Source organism: Triticum urartu, chromosome 5 (genome assembly GCF_003073215.2).
Source record: "Triticum urartu cultivar G1812 chromosome 5, Tu2.1, whole genome shotgun sequence".
Classification (NCBI taxonomy): Eukaryota; Viridiplantae; Streptophyta; class Magnoliopsida; order Poales; family Poaceae; genus Triticum; species Triticum urartu.
Genome location: NC_053026.1, coordinates 661,273,949 through 661,293,000, shown reverse-complemented (window position 1 = coordinate 661,293,000; position 19,052 = coordinate 661,273,949). Strand labels below are relative to the sequence as shown.

The 19,052-nt window shown below is 44.0% G+C and overlaps 2 pseudogenes; both read left to right on the top strand.

Annotated features, from left to right (window-relative positions):
- Positions 1–1,364: 1,364 nt before the first annotated feature.
- LOC125507696 lies at positions 1,365–8,982 on the top strand (annotated as a pseudogene).
- A 1,625-nt stretch (positions 8,983–10,607) lies between these two features.
- LOC125507695 lies at positions 10,608–11,551 on the top strand (annotated as a pseudogene).
- The last annotated feature ends 7,501 nt before the right edge of the window (positions 11,552–19,052 follow it).

The following is a 19,052-nucleotide window of genomic DNA, read 5'->3' as shown; positions in this document are numbered from 1 at the left end:
GAAACTCTATAAAACATTTCAATGCAACAACAAATGCGATCATAATCGCAACTAAGGTAACATTTGATCCAATGGCATAATGATACCAAGCCTCGGTATGAATGGCATATTTTTTAATCTTTGTAATCTTCAAGCGCATTGCATCCATCTTGATCTTGTGATCATGGACGACATCCACAACATGCAACTCCAATTCCATCTTCTCCTCCTCAATTCTTTTCAATTTTTTCTTCAAGTAATTGTTTTCTTTTTCAACTAAATTTAACCTCTCGACAAGAGGGTCGGTTGAAATTTTCGGTTCACATACCTCCTAGATAAAAACATCTATGTCATGTTGGTCGGGATAATTTTCATAAACACTAAATGAAACAAATCATAATAAAAGATAATATACCACACCCGAATCATAGAAAGGACGAGGGCCGACGGGGGCGGATACCAAAACAATGGCACTATATAATAACAAACAATAATAAAAGTAAGAAAATTATACAAGTATCTATGTAAATCATACAAGTAAGATTTTTTTAGAAAGAAGATAAGAACAAGAGGCTCACCACGGTGGTGCCGGCGACAAGATCGGCGTGGGCGATTGACGGCGGTGAGGATGGGGACGGGACGGGGCGGACCACCAAACCTAGACAAATCTTGAGGAAAATGGAGCTTGGAGGTCGAGCTTGGAGAGAAGAAAGCTTAAGTGTGGCTCGGGCATTTCATCGAATACCTCATGTGCATAGGAGGTGAGAGCAGAGCAACACACACCCGCACACGCCGGCCGGCCAAAAAACAGAGGAGTGAGCGGTCAGGGGCGAGCATATATATAGGCATCTCTTTAGTCCTGGTTGGTGGGTAAGAACCGGGATAGAAGCCTGCTCTTTAGTCCTGGTTCCAGCCACCAACCGGGACTAAAGGGAAATGCTAGGAGCAAGGCCCTTTAGTCCAGGTTTGCGTCTGGAACCGGGACCAAAGGGGTCAGGCGAACCGGGACCAATGGCCTACGAGGCCCGTCCGGTGCCCTGGCCTCACAAACCGGGACTAATGCACCCATTGGTCCCGATTCATAGGAGAACCGGGATTAATGCCCTATTCTGGCCTGAACCAAAGCCCTGTTTTCTACTAGTGAGGCATGTCTATCTATCTAGCTATATCGCATTCATCCGTCCAATGCCAATAAAAACAAAGCCCGGACAACGTCAAAGCTTCTCTGGAAAGTATCTTGCTAATACATGCATTTCGGTCCTATTTAAGCATCTCCCTCCTATATCTCTATATATCATTGAATTCCTTCCATAGATAGACACATATCTATCATTGCCCCCAACATTTGTTCCAAACCAGCACACATTTCCCAAAGAGCCTCCGCCATGGCAAGCCACCTTCAAGTTCATCAGCAAAAACAACAACTGAATTTGCCACCAGGGTTCAGGTTTCACTCAACGAACATGGAGATCATCATCTTCTACCTGGTCCCCAAGGTTCCGGTGAAAGCCTTCGACACGAGATAGTAAGGGAGGTGGATATGAAAAAATATGAGCTATGAAATCTCCCAAATGAGGTAAACATGGGGGAGAAGGAGCGATACTTCTTCTCCTACAAGGACGTCAAGTACCCCACCGGGATACGGACCAACTGGGCCATGAATGTTGGCTATTGGAAGGCTACCGCAAAGGACAAGGAGATCATTCTACGGCCCACCAAAAGTCTCATCGGCATGAAGAAGATAGTGGTATTCTACAAGGGCAGGGCCCTAAGGGGGAGGAAGACAAACTGGATCATGCATGAGTACAGAATCGAGATCGACCAGCAGCCGACACCCAACTTGCCCACCAACATCGTCGAAGCCGCCACCATTAATGTGTCTTCCAAGGTATTTTTAGTCCTTGATTAGCAGTACTCATGACTGATGAAGTCTCTTGTACATACGTATCTATCTAGTCACTCGGGAAAGATGCCACCCGACAACAGCTGTCCATAGCTTGGGCACACTTAGCCAGACATCGATAATAAGCTACTGCCTCACTTATGTGTGGCGCAGTAGTTTTAGGCTCGCAGCGGTCTTGCACCATGGGACAAGCGGGCATTCATGCCACACGATGGTGAAGATGTAAGGGGTGACTCACTCACCCACGCTGCCGCATGGTGCATGCCTATGCGGAGACATGTCGCGCCTAAAGCAGGTGTCACCAAGGTCGTTGTTGATAAGACAGGGGTCCGTTCCCGGAAGACGGACGATGATGACACATCATCACTCATTTAATGAATCCACCTACCTGGTCGGATCGAGACCACTTTCTTAGCCACGAAGCCAACTGTGGTACCCCTTGGATATAAAAGGAGGGCCGGGCCATAGGAAAGGAAGGAGGAAGGAAATGAAAAGAAAGAGAGCAAGTAGAACAATGTTGGTACTTGTTAGATCGTCAGTAGGAGCACACTGGCTTGTTCGTTCCCGAAAAGATTTGTAGCTCTAATCCAGCCGTAAACACACACAAAATGCAAGAGTAGGGTATTACGCACCATCCGTCCCGAATCTGGGTAAATCATCGTGTCGATTGTGTATATTTTCGTGCGCAGATCCATGCCTTCGTGCCTCAATCTCGAACTACCAGAAGGATGTCGCCTGTCCACAGTGTCACACGTTTGTTCTGCACTCGCGTCTCGACAATTATGAACACTTTTTTGAATATGTAGTAACATTTTCCAAATACACTGTGTACATTGTTTTAATGGAAATAATCATTGTTTAAGCACACAAACATTTTTTTACATTGTACATGTATCTTCTAATTTTCAACGGTCATTTTTTGGAAACACTTGAATATTTCTTAAAATGTCGCTTCCATTTTTTAATGGGATAAACATTTTTGACCTATGGAAAATTAGTTTTACATTGTATAAATATTTTTTTAAGTGCCGGAATTTTTTTGAATTGTCAGAATTTTTCTATAAAATGTCACGTACATTTTATAATAGTACTAGACATATTTTTACATTACATGGACATTTTGTTTTACATTGTATGCAATTTTTATAAAATGTCACAAAACATTTTTGGACTAGTGAATATTTTTTAAATGTAACATACATTTTTTGAATCTATGAAACATTTTTTGAATTGTGCAAACCTTTTGTACAATGTATAAACACTTTCTATAATGGCACGCACATTTTTTAAACACGTGACATTTTTTTCAATGTCATAAACATTGTTCGCACACATGATTAGCATTACTCAAATGCATATTTAACATTTTAGAAAATGATGTAAAGTGTTTTATGTAATATATGTGGGGAAAATACATCATACCACCCGATGGTAGTTATCCACATGTCTCATATACTACCATGTGGTAGTATATATGTACCGCTTTATCATTCTATGTACGTATACTATATCTAAGATTTCTGAAAGTGAGCTATATGAAAAAGTTGCATGTGACTCCAAACATTTTTGTGTATTTTGAAACTACCTTCATATTTGTACGCATAAAATAATATACTTGAAAACTACTATATAGCACCTAAATAGTGGGATATATACTACCCAACTAGTCTTATATACTCCCTCCGTTCCTAAATAATTGTCTTTGTAAAGATTTCAACAAGTGACTACATACGGAGAAAAACGAATGAATCTACACTCTAAAATATGTCTATATACATCCGTATGTGGTAGTCCATTTGAAATCTCTAAAAAGACAAATATTTAAAAACGGAGGGAGTACTACATACCTCACGTACACACTCTCGGTTCTGACAGATACTACTACAACATATAGAACTCACGTGAGAATAACTACCACCGGGTGGTAGGAATCATTATAGCTCATGCGGTGGCATCAAGGACGCACGTTGTGTGTTGGGATTTGGTCTTTCCTCTTCCCTCCTTTTCATTTCCTCTATATTAGATGATCACTTAGTACTTACTCATATAGATAAACTGAACCACACACCACGGTTTGTGCAACAATTTTGTAGACTGGCGAAGTGATAGGGTGAAGTCCTCGGGCCAAGCGCATTTGTTACCTAGCCCACAAAAGGTGCTTGTTTTTTCCACCGCCTGCACTGCCTTAGAGCATATCTAGCAGATCCTCACCCCCCGTGCAAATTTATTTGAAGGTTCCCCCGAAAATGGTTTTGCGGTACAGCGAGCCCCCCCACCCCCCCCCCCCCCCCCCCCGGCAATAATTATGTGAACTACAACAAATGTTCGAATCTGAATACTTAAAACAATAATGAATGGCCCCGAATGAAAAAAAACACATACTTGTTGAAGGGCATATATGCGAAGTGCATGTTTTAAATTACCCAAGAATATATTTTGTTTCTGCTCCAAAATTATCATACAAACAATATGACAAGGTTTTTCCTTATTTGTTTAGTAGTCTCACAAAAGGTTATCTCATTGTCTTTCCGTTTAGTGCTATAGTTAAAAATATGGTAAATGCTACTAAAATAATTTTTGCATTTGTCTAAAGAGGCACTTTTACTATTTATCTGTTTTCCAAATTACTACCGAGTGATGGCGCGCAGGTTAATGAGTAGTGAATATAATGTGAAGATGGCATGTGTCTGTTGCGACGACAATAGATTGTTAGTACTGTTTCCATATATTCTTTTTCCCAAACTAAGGTAACTACATGTATCAATGCCTATCTTCTTTTGATCACGAATGTAATATTCCTTTTCTGCTCGTATATGTACATTTTATGATCAAAAAAAGGGGAAGGATTGAGAAGTAGAGATTGTTATATGTAATATATATTTCTGTATTTGGTTGACTAGCTATTATAATTTTCTTGCCGGAATTTGGTTTTCATTTAAGTTGTATCCTAAAACCAATCTTATCATCGTCGATCTACAAAATGATATATTAAATGACTAACCTTGTGGAAGGCAAGTAGCACATATAACGCCCCCTTTTAGTCCACAGGATAAGCACAAAGCCATGCACACCTGGAGGCGTGGGTAGATCCATATATCTTCTGCTAGATTTTTGAGTAAAAGAAAACATGCCAGAAGATCATGGCACACAGACTTACCTACAACGGTACAGGACGATCCGAAAAGTGAGTAAACCAAGCAACTGATGTATATCTCTAGGCACATGACAGTGACGTGCGTTTGTGTACATCCATGCATGTGTGTGTGTGTGCGCGCGTGCGCACGCAGAGCATGAATTATACCGGTCCCTCTTATGTATGCGAGAATTCAGCATCGGGTCGCGCCTGGCCCTTTTGCCCGATGGTAAGTGAGCCAAGGGTGTTGTTTTCACAAGGTGTGTGTGTGTGTGTGGGGGGGGGGGGGTGGGGGGGGGGGGCATGAGAGAGATCGATGTGAATGCTACTGACACTCGTAGGCACCACCTTGTACCCAACATAATAAATAATCCATCGAAGCTCCTCTCCTTGTCATACATTGTCTAGAGAAGGCACACGGTTATCGTGTAATCCTACAATAGGCTATATATAGTATATTAATGCATAGAATGGAATATATAAACTCGCAGATTTCACCTCCAGGTCTTGTATATAGGGTGGAATGCATACATAGGGTACATAGTAAACAACACATGGTTGCTTTGCCGTGCAAAGCTAGGCATCAACAACAAGGAAGGGCATATCATGAGGAGTACATATGCATACATTAATGAGAATGAAAAGAAACCAAAAGAGTTCAATCTGGCATGACATGGCTTCGATAGATTCGAGAAACCTAGCACTATTCACCAACTGGGCATGCCCCCCACGGCAAGAGAAGCAACACACGGTTGTAAAGGATAGGGAGGTATCTTTATTTATCTAGCTAGCTCGCATACATCCATCCACTGCCAATATAAAAAAGTTAAACAAAGCCCAGTAAACGTCATAGCTTCTCTGGAAAATGTCTTGCTAGAACACACATTCGGTCATATTTAAGCATCCCCCTCTCATTTATTTCCAACTTATAAAGGTTGGAGTTGGTCGTGAGTTCACATGCGGGACCATGCAAATAAACAAATGCTCTTCTATCCACATGTGAGACTAGCAACTTTCCAAAAGATAGAATAAACAAATGTTATTTTCGTGAGACCTACCTGAATAAACAAATACACTACTACCCTAATATGAGAATAACACTTATAAAAACACAGATTATAAATGCATACGAATCCAGTTCAAAATCATGGCATTTATATTAATTTCTCTGCCCAACCAATTCTTCCAGTTCTATAGCATCACAGAAGTGAGTGAACACATTTTTTTGCAGGGGAGAGAGTGAACACATTGCAATTTCAACGTGGTCATACACGTTGTCCTCCTACGAGCACTGGTAGAAAAAGGGCCTATAGTCCCGGTTCGTAAGGGCCTTTAGTCCCGGTTCCTGAACCGGGACTAAAGTGTCGGTACTAATGCCCTGACCCTTTAGTCCCGGTTCAATCCAGAACCGGGACTAAAGGGTGCGGCCACGTGGAGCTCCACCTTTAGTCCCGGTTGGTAACACCAACCGGGACTAAAGGAAATTTTATGATTTTTTTTTGAAATTTTTTTTTGAATTTTTTTTATTTTCAAACTTCTGAATTATTTTAACCTCTAGTCTGTAATCACCACCCCTCATCACTTCTCAATTTATCCTCTAATCACCCCTCATCATTCCAAATCATCTAACTTCCCGAACGGTCACCCATCCTCCCACTCCCCCAGTCTAAGCACGCTTAACTTCCGGGTTCTATTCTCCCTCGCTCCAAGTCTGCACTTATTGTTTTCCTGACAATAGTAAGATGTCAATCCTATTAACCTTCAGGAATTTTGCTTGAGCATGAAGTGACACATTTCACTGTTTGAGTTTGAAACTATAGTTTTAAAAAACAACAATTATTTAGTAACACTAATATTTCTTGAATAATTAGTTTGACCATTGTTTGACCACAGTTTGACCATAGTTTGACCAAAATTGAAATAACTAAAATAATTATTTAGTAACACTAATATTCTAGAATAATTAGTTTGACCATTGTTTGACCACAGTTTGCCCACTGTTTGCCCACTGTTTGAATATTTTTCAATTTTTTCCACTCTAGATCTTAAAAGCCCCGTAACTTTTTTTCTATTAGGTGTTTGAGGATTTTGAAAATGTTTAACGGGGTTCCCCCGTTAAATTTGGATGTAACTTTTCGAGTAGATGATTTTTCATATAAAAAACTTTTTCATCCGAGTTAGTAAGCAAAAGTTATGCAAATTTTCAAATAAAGTCAAAATTCACATTTGCAAATTTTCCCAACACTAGACCACATATCACATGAGAACTTATTTTCTTTTATTTTTTTGACATTTCCATTATTTTCTTTTATTTTTTTTAAAACTGAAAAGGCGATCCACCGGGGGGGGGGTAGAGTTTGAAAATGGGACCTTTAGTACCGGTTCGTGGCACGAACCGGGACTAAAGGTCTCAACCCCATTAGTCCCTGTTCGTGCCTCAAACCGGGACTAAAGGTCTAATCTTTAGTCCCGGTTTGAGGCACGAACCGGGACTAAAGGTCATCGCACCCTTTAGTCCCGGTTCATGTCTTAAACCGGGACTAAAGGGCCCGAGTGAACCGGGACTAATGCCTTAGCCGCACGAACCGGGACCAATGCTCACATTAGTCCCGGTTCTAGACTGAACCGGGACTAATGGGCTGAGCCGGCCTGGACCATAGCCCTGTTTTCTACTAGTGGAGATCCATGATCTTGTGCATTCGAATTACTCACGACCATTCACCTAAGTTTTAATATTTAAAATGTTATCTCAGTGTAAATCTCGCGAATGACCCACAATTATCGTTTAAAAATCATCAATGAGTACAAAATAACTTTTGTTATATTTACAATCTCTTTTCAATTATATAAACCATGCAATAGTTGTACGGCATCATCATCTTTCGTTGATCTCTTAAGGCAGCAGTATCTCATTGTCTTTTTATGGTTTAGTAGCAACACATGGGCATTGTGCTAGTCTCTATATATCATTGAATTCCTTCCATAGATAGACACATATCTATCGTTGCCCCCAACATTTATTCCATGCTAGCACACATTTCCAGAAGAGCCTCCGCCATGGCAAGCCACCTTCAAGTTCAGTAGCAGAAACAACAGCTGAATATGCCTCCGGGTTTCAGGTATCACCCGACGGACATGAATATCACCATCTCCTACCTGATCCCCAATGTGTTGAAGAAACCTTTGACACGAGGATGGTAAGGGAGGTGGATATGAAAAAATACGAGCTATGGAATCTCCCAAATGAGGTAAACATGGGGAGAAGGAGCAACACTTCTTCTCCCAGAATGACCTCAAGAACCCCCACCGGGATACGGACCAACTGGGCCATGAACGCTGGCTATTGGAAGGCTACCAGAAAGGAAAATGAGATCATTCAACCCCGACCAAAAGTCTCATCGGGATGAAGAAGATACTAGTCTTCTACAAGGGCAGGGCCCCTAGGGGGGAGGAGGGAGAAAATAAACTCGATCATCTACGAGTATAGAATCGAGATCGGCAAGTAGTCGGCACCCGACTTGCCCACCGAATTCGTCGAAGCCGCCACCATTTATGTATCTTCCAAGGTATTTTTAGTCCTTAACTAGTACTACTCATTACTGATGAATTCTCTTGTACAAACATATCTAGCTAGTGAGAATTATTGATTTTTACTAATTTAGTTTATGTGCGTTGATAGGAGGAGTATGTGGTCTGTAGAATTTTCCATAAGAGCACAGGACTGAAACACATGGTGATGTCGTCATATGCGCCGCCCAGTCTTATGTCCATTGGGGCAGAGGAGCATCGGGGCTTCCTCCAATCCAATACATTGGCTCCTCTCATGGACTATGATGTGTTGTTGTCACTAGCGCCACCGCCACTGCTGCCTGCAACTTCTGCGTACCAGATGTTTGCCATCGGGGCAGAATCATCCATGATGGGTAGTGTGGCGCTCCAAACTTCTGTGTACATATTTTTACATTAGACAAACATTTTGTTTTACATTTCATCCATTTTTTTAAATATCACAAAAACATTTTGGACTAGTGAACTTTTTTTAAAATGTAACATACATTTTTTGAATGTATGAAACATTTTTTAAATTGCATGAGCCTTTCGTAAATTGTATAATTTTTCTTAAAGTGGCACATATAAATTTTTAAACACGTGACATTTTTCACCACCTGGACATGGCACCCACAGCAAGACAAGCAACAGACAGTTGTAAAGGATAGGGAGGCATGTCTATATATCTAGCTAGCTCGCATACATCCATCCACTGCCAATAATAACAAAGTAAACAAAGCCCAGAAAACGTCAATGCTTCTCTAGAAAGAATTTTGCTAGTCCATGCATTCAGTCCTATTTAATCATCTCCCTCCTATATCTCTATATATCATTGAATTCCTTCCATAGATAGACACATCTCTATCATTGCCCCCAACATTTCTTCCACCCCAGCACACATTTCCGAAATATCCTTCCAATGCCAATAAAAACAAATTATACAAAGCCCGGACAATGTCAAAGCTTCTCTGGAAAGTATCTTGCCAGTACATGCATTTGGTCCTACTTAAGCATCTTCCTCCTATATCTCTCTATATCATTGAATTCCTTCCATAGATAGACACATCTATATCATTTCCCCCAACATTTGTTCCAACCCAGCACACATTTCCCAAAGAGCCTTCGCCATGGCAAGCCACCATCAAGTTCAGCAGCGAAACAATAGCTAAATCTGCCGCCAGGGTTCAGGTTTCACCCGACAAACATGGAGGTCATCACCTTCTACTTGGTCCTCAAGGTTCCGAAGAAAGCCTTCGACACGACGATGGTAAGGGAGGTGGATATGAAAAAAAATACAAGCTACGGAATCTCCCAAATGAGGTAAACATGGGGGAGAAGAAGCGATACTTCTTATCCTAGAAGGATCTCAAATACCCCAACGGGATACGGACCAACCGAGCCATGAACGCTGGTATTGGAAGGCTACTGGAAAGGAGAAGGATATCATTCTACCACCGACCAAAAGTCTCATCGGCATGAATAAGAAACCGGTCTTCTACAAGGGCAGGGCCCCTAGGGGGAAGAAGACAAACTGGATCATGCCTGAGTACAGAATCGAGATTGACAAGCAGCCGACACCCGACTTGCCCACCAACATTAGGGAAGCCACCATCATTAATGTGTCTTCCAAGGTATTTTTAGTCCTTGACTAGTAGTACTCATGAATGATGAATTCTCTTGTACATACATATCTTGCTAGTGACAATTATTAAGTTTAAAACACATGACATTTTTCACCACCTGGACTTGGCTACCAAAGCAGGACAAGCAGCATACAGTTGTAAAGGATAGGGAGGCATGTCTATCTATCTAGCTAGCTTGCAGACATCCATCCAATGCCAATAAAAACAAATTATACAAAGCCCGGACAATGTCAAAGCTTCTCTGGAAAGTATCTTGCCAGTACATGCATTTGGTCCTACTTAAGCATCTTCCTCCTATATCTCTCTATATCATTGAATTCCTTCCATAGATAGACACATCTATATCATTTCCCCCAACATTTGTTCCAACCCAGCACACATTTCCCAAAGAGCCTTCGCCATGCCAAGCCACCATCAAGTTCAGCAGCAGAAACAACAGCTGAATCTGCCTCCAGGGTTCAGGTTTCACATGATGAACATGGAGATCATCATCTTCTACCTGGTCCCCAAAGTTATGAAGAAATCCTTTGACACGACGATGGTAAGGGAGGTGGATATGAAAAAATACGAGCAATGGAATCTCCCATATGAGGTAAACATGGGGGAGAAGGAGCGATATTTCTTCTCCTACAAGGACCTCATGTACCCCACCGGGATACAGACAAATCGGGCCATGAATGCTGGCTATTGGAAGGCTACCGGAAAGGACAAGGAGATCATTCTACCGCCGACCAAAAGTCTCATCGGTATGAAGAAGACACTGGTCTTCTACAATGGCAGGGCCCCTAGGGGGAAGAAGACAAACTAGATCATGCATGAGTACAAAATCGAGATCGACAAGCAGCTGACACCCGACTTGCCCACCAACATCGTCGAGGCCGCCACCATTAATGTGTCTTCCAAGGTATTTTTAGTCCTTGATTAGTTGTACTCATGACTGATGAATTCTCTTGTACATACATATCCAGCTAGTGGCAATTATTGATTTTAGCTAATTTAGTTTATGTATGTTAGTAGGAGGAGTATGTGGTATGCAGAATTTTCCATAAGACCACATGACTGAAGAAGGTGGTGACGCCGTCATATGCCCCGCCTAGTCTTATGTCAATTGCGGCAGAGCAGCATCGAGGCTTCCTCGAATCAAGTTCATTGCCTTATGTCATGGACTACGACGTGTTGTTGTCACTAGCGCCACCGCCGCTGCTGCCTGCAACGTCTATGTACCAGATGCTTGCCATCGGGACCGGATCATCAATGATGGTTAGCGTGGCGCTCCCTATTTTATTCTACATATTTTTACATGAGGCAAACATTTTGTTTTACATTGCATCCAATTTTTTTTAAATGTCACAAAAACATTTTTGGACCAGTGAACATTTTTTTAAATGTAACATACATTTTCTGAATGTATGCCATATTTTTTAAATTGCGAAAACCTTTCCTAAATTGTATAAACACTTTTTAAAATGCCAATTACATTTTTTAAAACACGTGTCATTTTTGACCACCTGGACATGGCCACCACAACAAGACAAGTGTCGGTGTCAAAACCGACGGATCTCGGGTAGGGGGTCCCGAACTGTGCGTCTAGGCCGGATGGTAACAGGAGGCAGGGGACACGATGTTTTACCCAGGTTCGGGCCCTCTTGATGGAGGTAAAACCCTACGTCCTGCTTGATTGATATTGATGATATGGGTAGTACAAGAGTAGATCTACCACGAGATCAGAGAGGCTAAACCCTAGAAGCTAGCCTATGGTATGATTGTTGTCTTTTCTACGGACTAAAACTCTCCGGTTTATATAGACACCGGAGAGGGCTAGGGTTACACAGAGTCGGTTACAATGGTAGGAGATCTACATATCCGTATCGCCAAGCTTGCCTTCCACGCCAAGGAAAGTCCCTTCCGGACACGGGACGAAGTCTTCAATCTTGTATCCTCATAGTCCAGGAGTTCGGCCGAAGGTATAGTCCGGTCATCCGTACACCCCCTAATCCAGGACTCCCTCAACAAGCATCATACAGTTGTAAACGATAGGGACCCATGTCTATCTATCTAGCTATCTCGCATACATCCATCCAATGCCAATAAAAACAAATTAAACAAAGCCCAGAAAACGTCAAGACTTCTCTGGAAAGTATCTTGCTAGTACATGCATTCGGTCCTATTTATGGATCTCCCTCCTATATCTCTATATATCATTGAATTCCTTCCATAGATAGACATATCTCTATCGTTGCCCCCAACATCTGTTCCAAACTAGCACACATTTCCCAGGGTCTGTTGTTCCGTCATACGCCTCTATGTTTACGGGCTTGAATCCCGCTGGAAATTGATGGTCCAGCACCTCATCGGTGAAACGTAGGGGGTGTGCGACATCCTTGTATTTGGGTGTGCCGTGATGTTCGGATATTTGTTGTGTTGCATTGCTTACTAGAGCTTGCTTTCTTGGCCCGTATATAGATCTGGCTGGGCCATCTTTTTGATGCGGATCCTTTGGTGGATCGTGTGACGGCTTGTGTGCAGCGCCGCTTGCCGCTCCATGCTGGCCATGCGGTCGTCCATCCGACCGGATGGCTTTCCTATTTTTTGACCACAGGGGATCTCAGGCCTCCTCGTCAAATTCAGGCAGTAGCTTTCGCTTTGGATAGCTTTTTGTGCGGCGACTGCCGGCATATTTGTCAGCGGTGTTGCGTACTTTGCTCCATCTGATTCTGAGTGCGTCTTCTGCAGTTTTGAGCTTTCGCTTCTGCTTTTTCAGGCTATGCGCAGTGGCGATGAGCCTTTTGTGGAGGTTCTTCTGTTCCATGAGTTTATCCGGCGTAAGGTCGTCCGGACTGTTGTTTTCGCCGGGGACGGGGTGTTCGGTTTGTTTATCCAAGTTTCCCTGTTCGGACGCTTGCTCGAAGGCATGTTCGTCGTTCGCCGGCTCGTCCTGCTCTATGGCTGGGTCTGTATGGCTGTTGTCTCTGTCGAGGCGGGCTTGGAGCGGCGCTTACGTCGCCGCCTTGATTGCTTTTCGAGTGAACGATCCCTCATTGCATCCCTGTGTGCCTCGTCGTCGCTTCCTTTGGGTGTGTCCACCATGTATACATCATGAGATGAGGTGGCTGTCCAGTGCCTTATAGGCGTTGGTTCGTGTTCATTTCCTACATCATCGTTCATACCGTCGATGTCTTCGGAGTTGAAGTCGAGCACGTCGTTTAAATTATCGAAAGTGGCTACAAAGTGGGTGGTGGGTGGGCTTTGAATTTCTTCATCATCCACATCCCAACCTTGTTGACCATAGTCCGGCCAGGGCTCTCCAGATAAAGAGAGAGACTTTAGTGAATTCAGAATATCGCCGAAGGGCGAGTGCTGAAAGATGTCCGCGGCGGTGAACTCCATGATCGGCGCCCAATCGATCGGTCGGGGCGCGGAGGGCTCGGAGTCTGGAGAGGAGTCCGGCTCCTTGGAGTCATGGGCTTCGCAGAGAATAGGGCTGGTGTTCGGCTCGATCGCCGTAGAGATTGCAGCCCTCGAGGCGGTGTCTAACTACCCATCCCCGATTGGTGTGATCGGCTCCGAGCTAGGGGTCGGAGCAGACACAGGTGCGGCCTCCAGGGCACTGTTCGGCGGGAGAGCTAAATCATGCCCATCGTGACAGTGCGGCGCGCTCGGCTGTGGCTCAAATCCGTCGAAGATCAAGTCTCCGCGGATGTCGGCCGTGTAGTTCAAACTTCCAAATCTGACCTAATGGCCAGGGGCGTAGCTTTCGATCTGCTCCAAATGACCAAGCGAATTGGCCCGCAGTGCAAAGCCGCCGAATACGAAGATCTGTCCGGGGAGAAAAGTCTCACCCTGGATCGCATCGTTGTTGATGATCGGAGAAGCCATCGGGCCTAAAAGTGACGACACAGAGGAACTCTCAATGAAAGCACCAATGTCGGTGTCAAAACCGGCGGATCTCGGGTAGGGGTTCCCGAACTGTGCGTCTAGGCCGGATGGTAACAAGAGGCAGGGGACACGATGTTTTACCCAGGTTCGGGCCCTCTTGATGGAGGTAAAACCCTACGTCCTTCTTGATTGATATTCATGATATGTGTAGTACAAGAGTAGATCTACCACAAGATCAGAGAGGCTAAACCCTAGAAGCTAGCCTATGGTATGATTGTTGTCTTTTCTACGGACTAAAACTCTCCGGTTTATATAGACACCGGAGAGGGCTAGGGTTACACAGAGTCGGTTACAATGGTAGGAGATCTACATATCCGTATCGCCAAGCTTGCCTTCCACGCCAAGGAAAGTCCCTTCCGGACACGGGACGAAGTCTTCAATCTTGTATCCTCATAGTCCAGGAGTCCGGCCGAAGGTATAGTCCGGCCATCCGGACACCCCCTAATCCAGGACTCCCTCAGTAGCCCCGGAACCAGGCTTCAATGAAGACGAGTCCGGCGCGCAGATTGTCTTCGGCATTGCAAGGCGGGTTCCTCCTCCAAGTACTTCATAGAAGATTTTGAACACAAAGGTAGTGTACGGCTCTGCAAAATAAGTTTCCACATATTTCCATAGAGAGAATCATATTTACACAACTCTAATCTGCTGACGTATTCCGTAGCGTGACATCACACCACGACCAAGTCTTTATTCGAATCATTTTATTGTCCCACCTCAGCGCATATAGCGAGGCGGTTTCCTTGGCACGTCTTGTTAAAGCAGAGATCATGTCCCCTTATTCCGGGATTCTCATCAATATGGGCGTGGGTAACACAACCGTCACTAGTAGAAAAAGGGTCAAATGTGAAGCATATTAGTGCCAGTTTGTATTTGAGCCGGCACTAATGTATACATTAGTGCCGGTTTCAACGGCTAGCCGGGCCGCTTTCATTAGTACCGGTTCGTGGCGAACCTTTAGCACCGGTTCGTGCCACGAACCGGTACTAATGAGAGTGGTGGCAGGATGTTGTCAGACTGGGGCCCCTCCAGCCCCTTTAGTACCGGTTCTTGGCACGAACCGGTACTAAAGGTCGTCCTACATAAACCCTTCGTCCACCCGAGCTCGCTCTGTTCTTCCCTTTCCCCTCTCCTCTCTGTTCTTCCCCTCTTCCTCTCGAGCTCATCACACATTTTGCCCAAAATTTGTCAAGATTTGAAGGCCCCCATCTATTCAAATGATCACAAAGGTTAGCAACTTTGTCCTTTCATCTCTCATTGCTAGATTAGCTCTTGCAATGCTTTATATAGTGATTAATATGTGAGTTTAGTAATTTGGGAGGACATATATATGTGCTAGTATTTGATTTATATGCAATTTCTACTAGGAGGTATGTGAACTGGAAATTCCAACCGACCCTATTGTCGAGAGGTTAAATTTAGTTGAAAGAGAAAACGAGTACTTGAAAGAAAAATTGAAAATAATTGAGGGGGAGAAGATGGAATTGGAGTTTCATGTTGTCGATGTCGTCGATGATCACAAGATCAAGATGGAGAAAATGCGCTTGAAGATTAGAAAGATTAGAAAATATGCCATCGATAGTGAGGCTTGGTATCATTATGCTGTTGGATCCATTGTTACCTTAGTTGCGATCTTGATCGTATTTGTTGTTGCATTTAAATGCTTTAGCTAGAGAGTTATTTGTTTGTTGCATTTAAGTGTTGTATGAACTTTATGTATGAACTTGTATTAATTTGGTCTATTCGGTGTTGTGTAATGAAGATGAGCCGGCAATGGATGTACGATGACCGATGCTCTCCCCAGTTCGTTGAGGGCGTGCATACTTTTCTGCTTGCGGCTGAGGCAAACAAGCGGGCAGATGGTTTTATGCCTTGTCCATGTGCTCGCTGTAAGAATGGTCACAATTACTCTATGTCAAGAACCACGTCCACCTGTTTAAGTCCGGTTTCATGCCCCACTATAATGTTTGGAGCAAGCACGGAGAAAGAGGGGTTATGATGGAAGACAATGAACAAGAAGAGGACGACGACAGCTATCCTGGCCATGGGTTCCCTGAATACGATGATACAACAATGGGGGAAGAAGCTGAGCCGGTAATGCGGGAAGAAGCTGAGCCGGCAATGTGGGAAGAAGCGGAAGAAGAGGCATCAGATGAGCCCGTTGATGATCTAGGTCGGGCCATTGCCGATGCAAAGAGAAACTGCGCAAGTGATTTGGAGAAGAAGAAGTTGCAGCGCATGTTAGAGGATCACAAAAAATTGTTGTACCCGAATTGCGTAGGTGACAAGAAAAAGCTGGGCACCACACTGGAATTGCTGCAATGGAAGGCAGAGAATGGTGTATCTGACAAGGGATTTGGAAAGTTGCTGGTAATGATAAAGGATATGCTTCCAGAGGACAACGAATTGCCCGAGAGTACTTACGAAGCAAAGAAGGCTGTCTGCCCTCTAGGGTTAGAGGTGCAGAAGATACATGCATGCCCTAATGATTGCATCCTCTACTGCGGTGAGTACGAGGATTTGAAGGCTTGCCCGGTATGTGGTGCATTGCGCTATAAGATCAGCCGCGATGACCCTGGTGATGTCGAGGGCGAGCGCCCCAGGAAGATGATTCCTGCCAAGGTGATGTAGTATGCTCCTATAATACCACGGTTGAAACGTTTGTTCCAAAACAAAGAGCATGCCAAGGCGATGCGATGGCACAGAAAAGACCATAAGAAAGACGGAAAGTTGAGAGTACCCGCTGACGGGTCGTAGTGGAGAAAAATCAAAAGAAAGTACGGGAAGGAGTTTGCAGATGACGCAAGGAGCGTATGGTTTGGTCTAAGCGCAGATGGCATTAATCCTTTTGGGGAGCAGAGCAGCAACCATAGCACCTGGCCTGTGACTCTATGTTTGTATAACCTTCCTCCTTGGTTGTGCATGAAGCGGAAGATCATTATGATGCCAGTGCTCATCCAAGGCCCTAAGCAACCCGGCAACGACATTGATGTGTACCTAAGGCCATTAGTTGAAGAACTCTTACAACTGTGGAATGGAACAGGTGTACGTGCGTGGGATGAGCACATGGGGGAAGAATTTGACCTAAAGGCGTTGCTGTTCGTGACCATCAATGGTTGGCCTGCTCTCAGTAACCTTTCAGGACAGACAAACAAGGGATACCGCGCATGCATGCACTGTTTGGACGATACCGACAGTATATATTTGGCTAATTGTAAGAAGAATGTGTACCTGGGACATCGTCGATTTCTTCCGAGCAGGCATCCCGTAAGAAAGAAAGGCAAGCATTTCAAAGGTGAGGCGGATCACCGGACGAAGCCTCGCCACCGTACTGGTGCTGATGTACATGATATGGTCAAGGATTTGAAGGTGGTCTTTGGAAAGGGTCCTGGTGGACAATCTGCTCCGAATGACGCTAACGGACGCGCACCCATGTGGAAGAAGAAATCTATATTTTGGGACCTGCCCTATTGGAAAGACCTAGAGGTCCGCTCCGCAATCGACGTGATGCACGTGACGAAGAATCTTTGTGTGACCCTGCTTGGCTTCTTGGGCGTGTATGGGAACACAAAAGATACACCCGAGGCACGAGAGGACCAGCAACGTATGCACGGAAAAGACGGCATACATCAGGGTCATGCAAGCTACGCTCTTACCAAAGAAGAGAAGGAAATCTTCTTTGAATGCCTGCTCAGTATTAAGGTACCGTCTGGCTTCTCGTCGAATATAAAGGGAATAATAAACATGGCAGAGAAAAAAATTCCAGAACCTAAAGTCTCATGACTGCCACGTGATTATGACGCAACTGCTTCCGGTTGCATTGAGGGGGCTTCTATCGGAAAACGTTCGATTAGCCATTGTGAAGCTATGTGCATTTCTCAATGCAATCTCTCAGAAGGTAATCGATCCAGAAATCATACCAAGGATAGAGAATGATTTGGTGCAATGTCTTGTCAGTTTCGAGTTGGTGTTCCCACCATCCTTCTTCAACATCATGACGCACGTCCTAGTTCACCTATGCGAAGAGATTAACGTTTTGGGTCCTGTATTTGTACATAATATGTTCCCCTTTGAGAGGTTCATGGGAGTCTTAAAGAAATATGTTCATAACCGTGCTAGGCCAGAAGGAAGCATCTCCAAGGGCCGTCAAAATGAGGAGGTCATTGAGTTTTGTATTGACTTTATTCCTGACCTTAAGCCGATTGGTGTTCCTGAATCGCAACATAAGGGCAGACTGGATGGAAAAGGCACGCTAGGAGGGGAACAAATAATATGTATGGACCGACATTCTCTCACTGAAGCACACTACACAGTTCTACAGAATTCCGCCTTGGTGGCTCCGTATATGGATGAACACAAGAATTTGCTACGCTCCAAACACCCGGAGCGGTCTGATGACTGGATTACACGTGAACAAACTAGGAGTTTCGCCAGCTGGTTGCAGACACGTACCATGCATGACACCTCTATTGAAGATGACCTGTACTTGCTGTCCCAGTTACCATCTTCGAATATAATGACTTTCAAAGGGTACGAGATAAATGGTAATACATTTTACATGATTGCCCAAGATAAGGAGAGCACCAACCAAAACAGTGGTGTCCGCTTTGATGCAGAAACCAAGACGGGAAAGGAAACATATTATGGTTATATACAGGACATATGGGAACTTGACTATCGACGTGGTTTGAAGGTCCCTTTGTTTCGGTGCAAATGGGTCAATATGACACGAGGCGGGGTAACGGAAGACCCGTAGTACGGAATGACAACAGTGGATCTCAACAATCTTGCGTATGCAGACGAACCATTCGTCCTAGCCAATGATGTGGCACAGGTTTTCTATGTGAAGGACATGTCTACCAAGCCAAGAAAAAGAAAAGATAAGGAAGCGAATGCATCGTACGATGAGCCA